Below are 16,692 nucleotides of genomic sequence, written 5' to 3'. Positions count from 1 at the left end.
TGGGTTATGGTATAAATTTGGAGGAAATTTGGATTTGAAAGTGTTTACTAATGCTAATTGGGCAGGAAACCTTGATGATAGAAAAAGTACAAGTGGAGGTGCATTCTTTCTTGGAAAAAGGTTGGTTTCTTGGACAAGCAAAAAGCAGAATTGTACATCTCAATCAATAGTAGAGGCAGAGTATCTTGTTGCAGCAGTAAACTATTCTAACATTGTTTGGTTTAAAAAATTATTGGAAGGCATGAAGATGGAAATCAAAGAATGTTATGTTCTGTGATAATACAAGTGCAATCAACATATTTAAGAATCCAGTGATGCATTCCAAAACCAAGAACATCACAATAAAATATCATTTTGTCAGAGAATTGGTGTAAGATAAGGAGATCAGATTGGAATATGTTCATACAAAGGAACAAATTTCTGACATATTCACAAATCCATTACCTAAGGATGCATTCTTGTATCTAAGAGGTAAGTTAGGGGTCACTCCCCTATCTGAAGTTCACTAAAATAAAGTTTTAGTGATGCATCAACTCATACCAGATTGAAGATCTATCAATTGATGCAGCATAACCAAAAAATATTGCATATGAATCAGTACTTAAGGTACACTAAAATTCACTTGAGTTAAGTTGTCTTTGGCATCTGTTGTCAAAGAGGGAGAGTTTTACTGTCATATCTCTCTGAAATTTGTTTAAGATATAGAGCATATCTCTCTTAAATTTGTTTAAGATATAGAGTTTGGTATGTAATTCCTTCACAGAGGGAGAGTTTTCTATCTTAGAGGGAGAATTGTTATGTTGACATGTTGAGTTGCCATATAAGAAAAAGACTTGTTTTCAAATTTCATTTTTTCTATGACATGTTGTGTTGCCATCAATGCCAAAGAGGGAGATTGTTGGATACAATTGTTAATTGTGTATTGTTTTTGATGTTACACAAATGTCATATCAGTCATCAAGCAGAGTTTACCAAGCTTAGATGGTTAGCAAAGAAATTTATAGTGACTACTGAGTATTCCTGAATGTTACACAGAAAGTTAGCTCTTATCGAGCTCACTCGGGCATCAAAGAATTTTGTAGCAAAAATTTAATGTTAACCGAGCTCCCAAGGTTAACAAAGGGAAAGTCAATGTCTATCGAACTCAATTGGTAAGTGAAGGAAAATTAGCTTTTACCGAGCTCACTTGGTAAGAAAAGGAAAGTTAGCTTTTGCCAAGCTCACTCAGTAATTGAAGGAAATTTATCTTTTACTGAGCTCACTCGGTAAGCGAAAGAAAGTTAGCTTTTATCGAGCTCACTCGGTAAACAAAAGAAGGACAGCATTTACCGAGTTAACTTGATCTCTGAAGGAAGTTGCAAATTTCACAGTGTTTACCAAGCTTCACTTGGCTAACACTGGGGAAACCATTCTGGAGTAGTGGTCATCAAGCTGGGTCGGGTAGTGAAGGATTTTTCTAAAGAATTAAGTTTAACTGTTTTGTGCAACCAACTAATTTTATTTTTTTTAGTTGTTGTAACTTGTAATTGAGCTGACTTGACAATCTGTAAGGTATATATGAAAGGTCAAGTTGTGAATTCAAATGATGTAGAAAAGTGTGGATGCATAAAAGTGCGAATAAGCAAATATATGAGCGAATGTTGAGGAAGAATTAGATATCCCTATGAAGCTACAAAGTTGCATTCGATCAGTAAGGATCTAGTGAAGTAGAACAAAGATCTATATTCAGTAAAGATAAGTTGCATATATTTTAGATCACTTCATTGTTGCTTTCTAATCATTGTAACAGTGATTCAAAATCTCTTAACAGAGTTGGTTTGACAACCATTTTGTAAATCCTCTAACAAGGTGACAATTCAGTTGAATTGTTTTAAAGACCTCTGACAAGGCCACTTCTAACAAGGTGATCAAATCCTCTAACAGGGTCACACCTAATAGTGTGTTTTGTAACCTTTAACAGGGTTGGCTCCTAACAGGGCTCACTTTAGAAGAGTGAAAATTGGTAACTAGTTACTTGGTGGTTTTTCTCAAATTGGGTTTCCACGTTAAATCTAGTGTCTCTTGTGTTCATGTTATTTCTTTATGCATGCATGTTAATCACTTTAAATGCTTAATAAGTTAATAGAATGTCTACCAAGTTTCAACATTTATTTGTGTGGTTACCGAGTGTTAGTAGCAACTGTATTTTAAGACATCTAAGGATCTGTAGATTTATTTTTGTGGTAACTGATTCACCCCTCCCCTCTCAGTTACTCCATATCTATTTCCAACAACTCCTAGTCTCAAGTTCATATTTCATTTCTCATCAAATCTCTCACCACTCTTGATCCAGTCTCAATGGATATGAATTGGCTTAACCAAATGGTTGATGATCTTCAAAGGCAATATGGAGTCATACCTCCCATGCAACACACATATCAACTCAATCCTCAAAACTTCATATCCAATTCTAACCCATCTCACATTTTTTATTCTTCTACATATGACAAGGGAAATCTACCTCATTATCCTTCAACCATGTACAATTCCATTCATAGTCCACATAATTCCTCAAACATAAATGTCACTGCCAAAGAAATTGAGAAAATCAAGAATTCTATCTTGAGCCTAGTGAATCAAAAGCAAAAACTTACCTTTGAAGACATATGTCCTCTTCCCCCATGTTTTGAAGACCATAATCCTCATGTCCCATCCAACTTGAATCCTCCATGTAATTTTGTATATCAAATCAATCCTCAACACTTCATGTCTATTTCTAATCCATCTCATGCTCATTATTCTTCTACCTTTGACAAGGGAAATCCACTTCATTATCATTCATCCACATATAATTCTAGCCATAGCCCACATAATTCTTTAAACAAGTATGTCACTGCCAAATAATTTGGAAATTATGTCCTCTTTCCCCATGTTTCCAAGATTGGAATCCTTATGTCCCATCCAACCCAAATCCTCCATGCAATTCTCCATACTTTTAGGTTATTGTCCAAAGTCATCATCCCATACCTCAACCTCCACATAATCCTAATCCTCCAAAATCAACATCATCCCCACTTTGTAATAGGTTTCTCTCACTAGAAACCATGGCTAAATACAACACTAAAAATAAAGTGATCCAATCACCCAAAGTCATACACCCAGTTCCATCTCAAAGCCTTCCTCCAAAGCATGTCATTATGGAGTCCTCTTCTCCTCTAGATCCAAGCATTTCTCCATCTCATGATTCCATTATCCCTCTAGATTCATTTATTCCTCTTAGTCCATCTCATGATTCCATTATCCCTCAAGATCCATTTATTCCTCTTAGTCCACTTCATGATTCCCTTCCTAAGCAAGATCAAGACATGCCCTCTATCGCACACATTATAGATTTCCCTCCATCTCAAGAGTTAGCATCCATAGATTCTCTATCTCATGAAGATGTTCCTTCTATATAATCTACTAGCTCTCCTCCATATCAAGATCAAAATGTTCCACCTCATATTTCCACTCCATCTCAAGAGTTAGCATCCATAGATCCTTCACTTCATGAAGATTCTCCTTCCATTCCATCCAGTAATACTCTGCCATGTCAAGATCAAAATGTTACATCTCATGATTCTATTCCATCCACTCCATTATATGATCCTATCTCACTAGATGATTCTATAATTCCTTCCACTCTACCTACTAGCTCTCCTCCATGTCAAGATCAAATCACTCCATCTCATGGTTCCATTCCATCCACTCCATTATATGATCCTATTCCACTAGACGATCCTATAATTCATTCCATTCCACAACATGTTCCTCTTTTTAAGTCAAGATCAAAGTATCCCTTCATGCCCATTTCACGATCCCAATCCATCTCATGGTCCTATTATCCCCCATGATTCCTATCACAATACTAATCCCCCATAAGATCATATCACACTTATCTAATCCACTCATGAATCCCCTATACATGGACTCACAACTGATATTGAAAATAATAAGTATCCCATTGAATAAATAATGTCTCAAGATGTTGGTGCACCTTCCACTCATTCCAAATCTGAAATTCATCTTCCCAAACCCAAGTATTCCTATCATCCATATTCCAAGTCCATTTTGGACTCTTATATCCATATTCTGGTTCCTTCCTCATTTTCGTCCATTTTAGGTCCTTATGTTCCAAATTTGAACCCTTCATTTCTTCCATCCATTTTAGGTCCTTATGTTCCAAATTTGAACCCTTCATTTCTTCCATCCATTTTGGGTCCATAAATTCCTTCATCCACCATATCCAATTATTCCACTTCATTCCCTCATGCTCCTCATAATGATCAACAAAGGCACATATCCTTGAATGCATTCCCATGTTCACCAACCATAAGTTCTCCATCCCATTTTTCCTCGAGCAATCGTATAATGGGCAATGGAAGTAAATTTGAGGCCAAAGATAAAGTGAATCAATCCAAACATCCACAAAAATCCAAGGATCAACATGTCCCCTCTAAACGACATGTTCAAGAAAAGAAAAATGTGATCCAAAAGAAAGAAGAAATCAGAAGGCCACAAAGGCTAAAAATAAAAAATGCAAAAATTATGTGGATTCCAGAGCTACTTATAGCAGCAATTATTCTTAAAGAAAAGAACATGACATCCAATTTAGCTAATCCAAAGGCTTCCCTCATTCATAAATCATCCAAACTTCCATTTTCCAAATCCATTTTTGGTCCTTATGTACCCAAATTCACCATCCTAAATCCATCATCTCTTTCATCCATTTTGGGTCCCTATATCCCAAAATTCAACCTTTTTCCTACATATCCTCTGATATTTCCACTTTTCCATCACCCTTCAAGGTGTGTGCCAATAATGATCTTTCCATTTCCTTCATCTACTCACTCACAACTCTTCCAACCTAGCATCCATCAACCCAGTCTTCCTCCAAATCAATCCACCCCCTTAATCCAAACTTTTTCATATGTATGTGGCCTTCATGTCCCAATCAATTTCATCCTTCTTTTCCCCTTCCTACCAGCATCTATGGGAAAATAAAAATAAAAATTCCTTGCAAAAAGAAAAACAAAACAATAAATAAATATCAAGGGATACCATTCATGTATCTTGGTGCATGAGTCCTCCCTTCCACTTATGCTTATCCATCCATTCAATTTTTCTATTCCAATGGAACTCTATACTAAGGAAAAGTTCCATCCATACCATACTACCTTGTATATCTTCCATATTCCTATCTACCATTCATCCTTCTTTTCCATCTTTGATCTTGACTATCCTTTACCTTTCATCCATCCATATGCTACACATCTCCCTTGCGTCTTATCCATACATTATCCTACACACTCTCATCCATTCACATATTTTGATCTTGATATTATATCCATATCTTGCATCCCATTAGTCCCTTTAATATTCATATCCTCATTATCCTCCATACATAATCCTATGTACTTCCATTCCCTTTTCATAAGTCTCTGGTCTTGATTATCTCATGTCTTTCCTCCATTTCATGTTTCAGTTTCCATCCATAGCCTTCGTATCATTATCCCTATCATATTCATACCCTCCCTTCCATATCCCTTATTCATTTCCCTTTGATGCCTATGCTTGTGATCAATACTAGAGGCACAACAATAATCTATTCATACATGCTTTTGAAGAACACATGCCTTCACTTCCTCCATGCACTTGCCTTCATGCCATCCTTCCATGTTCACACATCCTTTCTCACCATATTTTTCTTCCATTTTTATATCCTTGGTATGTGGCATTTTTAGTAACTCCTTTGAAACATGGTCCTTGGCCCCCCATCATCCTATACTAGATCCTTTGGTCCCCTATTTTTTTCCTCCATTCAGAAATCCCCACCCTTCACCTCCATTTTCCATTCCTTGGATCTCCCTTGTTAGTGGTTCCCATATAGTCATTTTCCTCAATTCAATAAATTCATTTATCCTCTAATCTAATCTTATTCCCTTCTAATCATTTCATCCAAATCAATCTTTTCAAAATTATTCATATCATTCAATTCAATTAATTCATCATCTTGTCATATCTTATCCACATTCTTCTATTCATCATCATATCTTGTGACATTTATCTTCACTCCATCACACTAAGCTTATCAAAATAGTGATTGCAAACCAATCTTTCACAAATTCACATTGCAACTAAATGATTTGAGAACCTTATTTCATTCACACAATTACCATCAATTCAATCATAAATAACTCAATCAATTCAATCAATTTCGATCAAATAATCAATCTTTACCTTATAGGATGTATCCTTCCTACACGGGCTTAATATCAACTATCACTATCAAAATCTAGTTCATGGCAAGAATTGTTGATGCATATACCACTGATGACGGGCCAACCCCACCCGTACCAACTCACAACCAAAAATGCAATAATATGGAGACAAGAGAGATGACAAAATGCTTCATAAAACTTCCATTAATACTTGAAATTCATTAGAATATTCTCCAAATGGAAAAACTCCAAATTATTACAATATAAGAGAGATTTCTCGCTAAGAGCTTCTACAAGAAATTACATCCGAAGAGCTTCTACTTGAAGAGCTTGTCTTGAAGAGCTTCTATTTCTCCAACTTCCATTAGAAGAACTTCCATTTCTTGAACTTTTTTTACAAATGATAATAGGCCTTTCTTAAATAGGCACTTACCACCCAAGGCATGATTTATCCACAACATTCTAGAATCTCCACAACCTTCTACAATATCTACAACCTTCTAGAATTTCCACTTAAATACAACTAAGCATCACTATGTGGCCCAATTAGAAAATTACATTTCTTTTGTGGATCACAACAAATATTAAATGCATGATGCCACCTACACACCTCAATTAATGGAATAATAGCTATTTTTATTATTTTTCTATGCATGATGCCACCTACACACCTCAATTAATGGAATAATAGCTATTTTTATTATTTTTCTATGCATGATGCCACCTACACACCTCAATTAATGGAATAACAAATATTTTTTTTATTTTTCTATTTACGCCACCTATGCATCTTGAAAATAGAAATTCCTCATTTCTCCTTTTTCCCTTATTTTATTTTTAAATTATTTTTCCTTCTATTTTCGTCACTTTTTCTCTCCTCCACAATTTTTTTTTTATTTTATTTTTTTTTCTTTCTAATAATTTAATTTTCCCATGCAAGATGCTCCTGCATCAGACTCCCTTGGTAGATAGAAAAGTGTGTCGCACACTTTGATGTCAAAAGAAAGATATAGGACCATTTTTATCTTCACCACAAGCTTCCACCTCAATAGGGACAAGAAAACCAACATGCAAATCTTCCACATTTTTTTTTTTTCTGCTGATGCATGATGCTCCTACATCTAACTCCCATGGTACAAAAAAATTTTGTGAATATGGAGTCACAAAATGAAGTAGCCATTGTTGACATAATTTTTTTTCTCTTCCTCCAACACATAGCTGGAATAAGTATCCGATGCTGAAATTTCTCCTTTGCAATGAACTCTATCCAAGCATAAATCTCATCCTCATTCAATCTTGTTGAATTAATCACACTTGTAATAAATCCAGCAACACCATACCAATCTTCCTTTGCATACCACACATGACTAACAAGATCCTCATGCAAAAAATCATCAATATCTTTTAAACTCATATCAAAGACAACATCCCATGATTCATAAGAATTTACCTTTTTGACATCTTCATATTTTCTTGCCTCTTTTATGTCATCAACAATGCACGTAACTACTCCACTTGCTTGATCTCCAACTAAGGCACTATACTTCTCCTCCATTTCTGCAATCTTCAAATCATCTTGATCTACTTCAGGTTCATAAGTCTTGTCTCTTTATGCTCTTCCTCTTCTTGTTCATCTTCTTCAACTTTAGGTTTGCAAATGATTTCCTCTTCATCCGCTTGCTCTTCCACTGGATCATCTTTCTTTTCCACATCCAAGGAATTATCAACATCTCTTTTCTGGTGACATGCTTTTTAGTTCCACAACTCAGCTTCTAATTCATTCACTTGCTTCTACAAATCAACTAGCAATGATTGTTGATTTTTTGCTCTAAATTTCTCAAGTCGAGGAATCCTCAGAATCCATCCAATCACAAAATTCATCTTCTTCTTTCTCTTCTCCATAATCAAGTCTTTAGAAGAAAAATCTCATGCAACACAAGAACCTTGTGCAAACTGCCTCACAGTCGGCGATCTATATACACAATCAAGAACTTCTTGACAAACTTCAACCAACTCAAGGTCCTAGTGCAAACTGCCTCACGTTCGGTGATCTATCCGCACTCTCAGGAACTCCTACTCTGATAGCATTGATGACAGGCCACACCACCCGTACCAACTCACAAAAAAATATGCAATAATATGGAGACAAGAGAGATGACAAAATGCTTCATAAAACTTCCATTAATACTTGAAATTCATTAGAATATTCTCCAAATGGAAAAACTCCAAATTCTTACAATATAAGAGAGATTGCTCGCTAAGAGCTTCTACAAGAAATTACATCCGAAGAGCTTCTACTTGAAGAGCTTGTCTTGAAGAGCTTCTATTTCTCCAACTTCCATTAGAAGAACTTCCATTTCTTGAACTTTTTTTACAAATGATAATAGGCCTTTCTTAAATAGGCACTTACCACCCAAGGCATGATTTATCCACAACATTCTAGAATCTCCACAACCTTCTACAATATCTACAACCTTCTAGAATTTTCACTTAAATACAACTAAGCACCACTATGTGGCCCAATTAGAAAATTACATTTCTTTTGTGGATCACAACAAATATTAAATGCATGATGCCACCTACACACCTCAATTAATGGAATAACAGCTATTTTTATTATTTTTCTATGCATGATGCCACCTACACACCTCAATTAATGGAATAATAGCTATTTTTATTATTTTTCTATGCATGATGCCACCTACACACCTCAATTAATGGAATAACAACTATTTTTTTTATTTTTCTATTTACGCCACCTATGCATCTTGAAAATAGAAATTACTCTTTTCTCCTTTTTCCCTTATTTTATTTTTAAATTATTTTTCCTTCTATTTTCGTCACTTTTTCTCTCCTCGACAATTTTTTTTTTTTTTTTTCCTTTCTAATAATTTAATTTTCCCATGCAAGATGCTCCTGCATCAGACTCCCTTGGTAGATAGAAAAGTGTGTCCCACACTTTGATGTCAAAAGAAAGATATAGAACCATTTTTATCTTCACCACAAGCTTCCACCTCAATAGGGACAAGAAAATCAACATGCAAATCTTCCACATTTTTTTTTTCCTGCTGATGCATGATGCTCCTGCATCCGACTCCCATGGTAGAAAAAAAATTTGTGAATATGGAGTCACAAAATGAAGTAGCCATTGTTGACATAATTCTTTTTCTCTTCCTCCAACACATAGCTGGAACAAGTATCCGATGCTGAAATTTCTCCTTTGCAATGAACTCTATCCAAGCATAAATCTCATCCTCATTCAATCTTGTTGAATTAATCACACTTGTAATAAATCCAGCAACACCATACCAATCTTCCTTTGCATACCACACATGACTAACAAGATCCTCATGCAAAAAATCATCATTATCTTTTAAACTCATATCAAAGACAACATCCCATGATTCATAAGAATTTACCTGTTTGACATCTTCATCTTTGCTTGCCTCTTTTATGTCATCAACAATGCACGTAACTACTCCACTTGCTTGATCTCCAACTAAGGCACTATACTTCTCCTCCATTGCTGCAATCTTCAAATCATCTTGATCTACTTCAGGTTCATAAGTCTTGTCATCTTTATGCTCTTCCTCTTCTCGTTCATCTTCTTGAACTTTAGGTTCGCAAATGATTTCCTCTTCATCCACTTGCTCTTCCACTGGATCATCTTTCTTTTCCACATCCAAGGAATTATCAACATCTCTTTTCTGGTGACATGCTTTTTATTTCCGCAACTCAGCTTCTAATTCATTCACTTGCTTCTGCAAATCAACTAGCAATGATTGTTGATTTCTTGCTCTAAATTTCTCAAGTCGAGGAATCCTCAGATTCCATCCAATCACAAAAGTCATCTTCTTCTTTCTCTTCTCCATAATCAATTCTTTAGAAGAAAAATCTCATGCAACACAAGAACCTTGTGCAAACTGCCTCACAGTCGGCGATCTATCTACACAATCAAGAACTTCTTGACAAATTTCAACCAACTCAAGGTCCTGGTGCAAACTGCCTCACGTTCAACGATCTATCTGCACTCTCAAGAACTCCTGCTCTGATACCACTAATGATGGGCCACACCACCTATACCAACTCACAAAAAAAAATGCAATAATATGGAGACAAGAGAGATGGCAAAATGCTTCATAAAACTTCCATTAATACTTGAAATTCATTAGAATATTCTCCAAATGGAAAAACTCCAAATTCTTACAATATAAGAGAGATTGCTCGCTAAGAGCTTCTACAAGAAATTACATCCGAAGAGCTTCTACTTGAAGAGCTTGTCTTGAAGAGCTTCTATTTCTCCAACTTCCATTAGAAGAACTTCCATTTCTTGAACTTTTTTTACAAATGATAATAGGCCTTTCTTAAATAGGCACTTACCACCCAAGGCATGATTTATCCACAACATTCTAGAATCTCCACAACCTTCTACAATATCTACAACCTTCTAGAATTTCCACTTAAATACAAATAAGCACCACTATGTGGCCTAATTAGAAAATTACATTTCTTTTGTGGATCACAACAAATATTAAATGCATGATGCCACCTACACACCTCAATTAATGGAATAACAGCTATTTTTATTATTTTTCTATGCATGATGCCACCTACACACCTCAATTAATGGAATAATAGCTATTTTTATTATTTTTCTATGCATGATGCCACCTACACACCTCAATTAATGGAATAACAACTATTTTTATTATTTTTCTATTTACGCCACCTATGCATCTTGAAAATAGAAATTCCTCTTTTCTCCTTTTTCCCTTAGTTTATTTATAAATTATTTTTCCTTCTATTTTTGTCACTTTCTCTCTCCTCCACAATTTTTATTTTTTTTATTTTTCTTTCTAATAATTTAATTTTCCCATGCAAGATGCTCCTGCATCAATTGTGGACTGAATGACTACTTGGTCATGAGGTCTTTTTGTAGATTTTATCTTTGTGTATCAATGATAGCTTCTCAAGTGTGCCTCAATATTCAATATCTTGGTATCATTTGAATGACTTACTTGATTACACATGTCATTTTGTAGTATGATCTATTTTCATAATTCTTTAGCACATCTCTGTTGGTTTTGAGTTATGATTATGCATTGCTCACTGGGAGCAACAGGTTAGCAAACTTACCACCAAATTCCTTCAAAAGAATTTGGGTGTGCCCAAACCTCTCCAATGTGTACATGTCATTTTCTCCATCTTCACTTTGAAACCTACATCTATTGTTTTGAGAGTCTAGTCCATGTAAAGGAACCTTGTCATCTATGCTACTATAGCATTTGGTGCATCTCTCCTTTTGCAATATCAAACTAGGGTATGCTCTCCTGTATGAACACAACTGAATCCCATGCATTCATGTATTTAGATTTCATGTAGACTAGGGCTTCATTGTGATTTATTTTTTCAGACAAGGGTCCTATTTAAGACTTTCCTTTTTCCTTCTCGTATCTATTTTCAAGAAAATGGAGCAAAAAAAATATGTTTCCCTTTTTCACCCCATTTTCTTGAGGGGGCACCCTCCTCCCTTGTCGTAGCTATGGCACAACTCTTTTGACTCCTTTCCTCACTGGAGCAATCTCTATTTTCTTTTTCTTTGATGCAATGTCATCCTAACACTACATCAAAGAGGGGGAAAATGTAGACACCTAAAATTTTCCTAAAACACTATATTAATTAATTTAATATCTCCTTTGACATTATGATTAATTATTAATTAATTAATTCTATTTTTTCATATTCTTCTACTTATTTAATTAATTTTATTCAATTAAATAAGTTCACTTCCCTAATGTATTTTGAATTTAATTCATATACTCCCCTCTAATGTGTTAAATTCATATAGTGCATAGTGACATCATATATTCCCTTTTAAATAAATTCAATTTATTTAAATCCTCCAGATGCTTAATCTTCTCAAACCTAATTAAGATTAATCTAAATAAATATTAACCATAATCCATCCTCCATCAAATTTAATAAATGGTTTCTAAAAATCATTTATTCCCCCTTTATCCATCTAGCCCTCAAAATGAATTTTTAATTTATTTATCCTCCATGTCTCCCACTCATCTCATTCTTTAATCCCTCACTCCTCCATGTCTCCCACTTTCTTCATTTTTAATTCTTCCACTATGACATGTTTCCCAGTTTCTTCATTTTTAATTCTTCCACTATGACATGTCTTCCACTCTCCTCATTTCTTTATTCCTTCACTATGAAATGTCTTCCACTCCTCATTTATTTATTCCTATACTATGACATGTCTCCCACTTTTTTCATTTTTAATTCTTCCACTATGACATTTCTTCCACTCTCCTAATTACTTTATTCCTCCACTATGACATTTCTTCCACTCTCCTCATTTATTTATTCCTGCACTATGACATGTCCCCCATTACCTTCAATTTAAATTGATCCCAATATCTCCCTTTCTTTATTAAATTCCTTTGCCACCTCCCCAAGGCCTCTTTCAAACCTATAAATAGAGCCCTTGTCTCAAGAATTTGGGCATCTCCTCTATATGCATTGTTATAATGTTAGTTTCATCAATATCTCCTTCATTTGCATTGTTATCATGCTAGTATAGTTCTAGAGCCTTTTATAGATTTAATTCATTATTGTTAATCTTTGGTAGTTGCTAGTTTTTTTGCATTTACATTGGTAACTTAGTTTGATTTCTTGCATTGTATTTCCATCTCACATCCTCTTGGAATCCTCTTGAGATTGGCTTACTCATAGCCATTTCTTGAAAGCATTATTTCACTCATATAGCATAAGATTCATAATTATTTCATCCCATTAGTATTTAGATTCAATCATAGTTGTGTTTGGGAGTGCACATCCACATCCTGAATCTTGAGCACACCAACAAGGCTTCTTATGGGTGACCTTTGTCGAGCTGCTATAAGGTTGCATGGGGATTCTATTTCTTGGTTGCATTGCTTTATGAAACTCAAGTATCTTAGTTGTGTTTCATTGTTTGAATCTTGATATGCATGTACAACTAACATTTTTCTTGTTCAAGTGTGTTCCCAACTGGTAGGATTTTCACATATACAAGTATGTCTATCTAAGATCGATTTGGTTCAAACATATGATCTAGATAAATTTATTCTAGCTAAGTTATATAAGTTCTCACACATTTTCAATTGGAAATGTCTATTAAATGCATGTTTTATACTAGTTTGTATCCAATTACTAAAGAAATAAAATTATTTCAGAAAAATGGTGTTTCAATAACTCTTACTCTTTTTAATGATGTATTCTTAATAACATATAAACACCATCTTATAGATCTTGAAATCAATAATACTCTCATATAGAGTTTATAGTGTTTTAATTAGATATAGTATATTGTAATTAAAAATATAGTACAAGTACATATTTTAACACTCAAAAAGATGTTGATTTTGAAAAAGAAAATAATATTAAATCATATAAATAAATAAAATCATATCACATTCTAAAGGAGAGAGTCCTCTTCGACAATGTATAATTTATCTTTTTGTTAGAATAGATTTTCTTTGAAAAATATGGTGGGAGATGAAAACTATTGATTTATGACAAGTTGATATTTGAATGGTTATTAAAGAGAAAATATAGGTCAAATGCCAATTTTAATTTTTGATTGATCTAGCTATATATGTCATCTATAACATAATCCAAGCTCAAAGGGAAAAAGTTTTATTTTCATATAGTTTTATGGTGGGAACTAGACCCCTAATTTTTAGCGTATTTTAGCAACTAAAAAATCATCCTTAGAAATTAGAAATATACATCAATTCTTATTTCAAATAATTATTAAAAGTAATAATTATAAAATTTATCCATTTCTACACATTTCATTAGTTTAATTCATTTTCAAATTCTAAATAATAATACCATTTTTATGTCTATGAAGTTGAGCAGATATACTTTTGTTAGCATTTTCCTTTATAAAAGGGTGACACAAGTTTGTGCTTTTACCCATATAGTAAGTACATATACTTGACACATGTCTCTATTCCATATACTTTTCAAGCAAGTTTTGATCCTTTTAATCTTTGGCCAAAAATATATTTGAATGTAGACATGTGTCATTATTTGGGAGCCTTTCTCCAAAACTTATTGTCCTTTAACATTTTGCCTTGAAATAGGCTTTAAATCGTTAATTTAGGATCATACAACAGTTATTAAAAAAATTGCATTTTAGATGATATAAAATTATGGGTATTTATACTTTTGGTCACAATTTTATTCAATACTTATAGATTCACCAAGTTTTAACAAAATTTTCATACAACGAAAATAAAATCACAATAAAATTAATTTTTCCCTAATTTCAAAAAAATAATTGCCAATAGAAATAATTTTTTCCCCATAAAATTATGTTGGATTTGCCACAATTTTATACATTTTTCAAAAGGGGGTATCTTAAAGTTATCTCTGATCTTGTAGCAATTGACATCTAACATTGATATCTCTCATGAGCTCCAAGTTATAACCCTCCAAAGATTGATCTCCAAATGCACTTAGTGCACCTTGGGAATGCTTCGTTCTTAGGTGGTTACAAACATTATAGAATCTTGGCAAAAGGAATAGGGGTTTCATTAGAGTTCACCTTCCCATCCAAAGCTAAAGGAGCTAATGATTTGATGCCAAATTTAAAAGTTTAAAAGTTCCACAGTGATGCACCAATGAACTAAGGCTATTACCAAGTAAATTAGACCAAGTAACAAGGGCTTCATAGAAAAAATAGGGGTTATTACCAAATAATTTAGACAAAGTAAAAACATCTTTTTTTAGCTCCCTCAATGTTAGTTGTTGAGTTTTTAATAAAAAAATTCAAGTGTTTCATTATTATTACATCAATGCACTACTACCAAAAATATATTAAATCAATGAGTTCATTTTTACAATTTCTCAAGTGTTGCATTGTTATTACATTAATACACAACTACCAAAAATCCTAGTGTCAAAAATACAATAGAATTTTATTCATTCTACTCCTTATTGAGTTTCTATATTCATGTATTGCTACTCTTCATGATGTACCTATATTCCAATATCATACAAAATATCAGTTAATAATAAGTAGATTGGTAACCAAGATTGTATCATCATTTAATTTAATGTAAAAAAGATACTATTTGGTTCACCAAATCATTATGAAAAAAAGAACATAAGAAGTAAATATTCCTAGTTGAGTGTTCTTGTAGGGTCCTCTTTCTACATGAGGGTCTATGTTGACCATTAACACATACAATCCCCCCCCCTTGTATACTCCAAATAATGCCAATCTCACAAAAACCAAGGTGGTAGCCTTGATTCATGTCCTTTGGACTATTCATTTATTGCCATGCAACCTTTAGAGGGATGCATAAAAAATTTGTAAAAATGTATTTTCTTTATATCCCTTGGTCTTAAATATTTTCATATTTGCATGATATATCCTTAGAACATTGCAAGTTGCAACCGTGTGACTGCCTTTCATCACTTTGTCATAAGTAGTTAGCACTTAACCAGTAGGGAAGCTACAAATGTGTGATACTATCTTCTTAGCAGTTAGCATAGTTTCATAGTTCAGAGAGCCAACATCTAGCTAATAGTTGTGATGAAGTGATTATCTTTAGTCACATAGTCATAGGTCAATTTTTGCATTAGAATACCTTAGAGGACCTACATTTTCATGATCGTTAGATCTTATCAAATCAATGGTTGATGTATCTATGCTATCCAAAGTTTTGCAAGCTTTAATCAAAGTGGGGAAGCAAGCATTTTCCACATGGATGAGATGGGACCAGAAATAGTAGTGGGCCATGATATGAAGGATGTGTTAGATCAATTGATAGAGGGGTAGTGCCTCATTGGTAGAGGGTGTTGACTATGCTAAGGGTTTTCAGTTTTACAGCTACCATCAAATCTTAGCAGATCAATGTCTAGCATATCCTTGCATTTTGAAAATGCTCAATGTTTAACCATTGTGGGAATATGAGCATTCGACACGTGTTATAGTGGGCCAAGCATAATTGAGGACTTCTTTAATTGCAATGTTGCAAGGGTCAATTTTGAAGTATTTTTTCATCGAAGCAAAGTGAACCAATTGAATCGATATCACTTAATCGATGAAGCTTCATTTTTCAAGTTGTGACCACACAAACCTCAACCCCATCAAATTAAAATTATGTGCTTTTTCATAGTCACAATCTTAAATTTTGAACTCCAGGTTAAGGCCATGAAGTAGAAAACTCTTTGGTCATAGCTTTGCAAGGTTAAATAAAGATAGTTCTTTGCAGTTGTGATTGGACAATCAGAAATCAAGGGTTGGTCTTCGCACAATCACAAGTATCAAGGATGTTGTCAAATATTAAGTTGCAAAACAATGAAATACATGGATTATAGGTTTGTGAACATTTCATGCTAGCTAGGAAATAAGCAGTGATAACGACGATCATGGCAGTTGATGGGT

Source organism: Cupressus sempervirens, chromosome 5 (assembly GCF_028749045.1).
Source record: "Cupressus sempervirens isolate cs-2001-9-10 chromosome 5, ASM2874904v1, whole genome shotgun sequence".
Classification (NCBI taxonomy): Eukaryota; Viridiplantae; Streptophyta; class Pinopsida; order Cupressales; family Cupressaceae; genus Cupressus; species Cupressus sempervirens.
Note: the sequence above shows the minus strand (reverse complement) of the source record.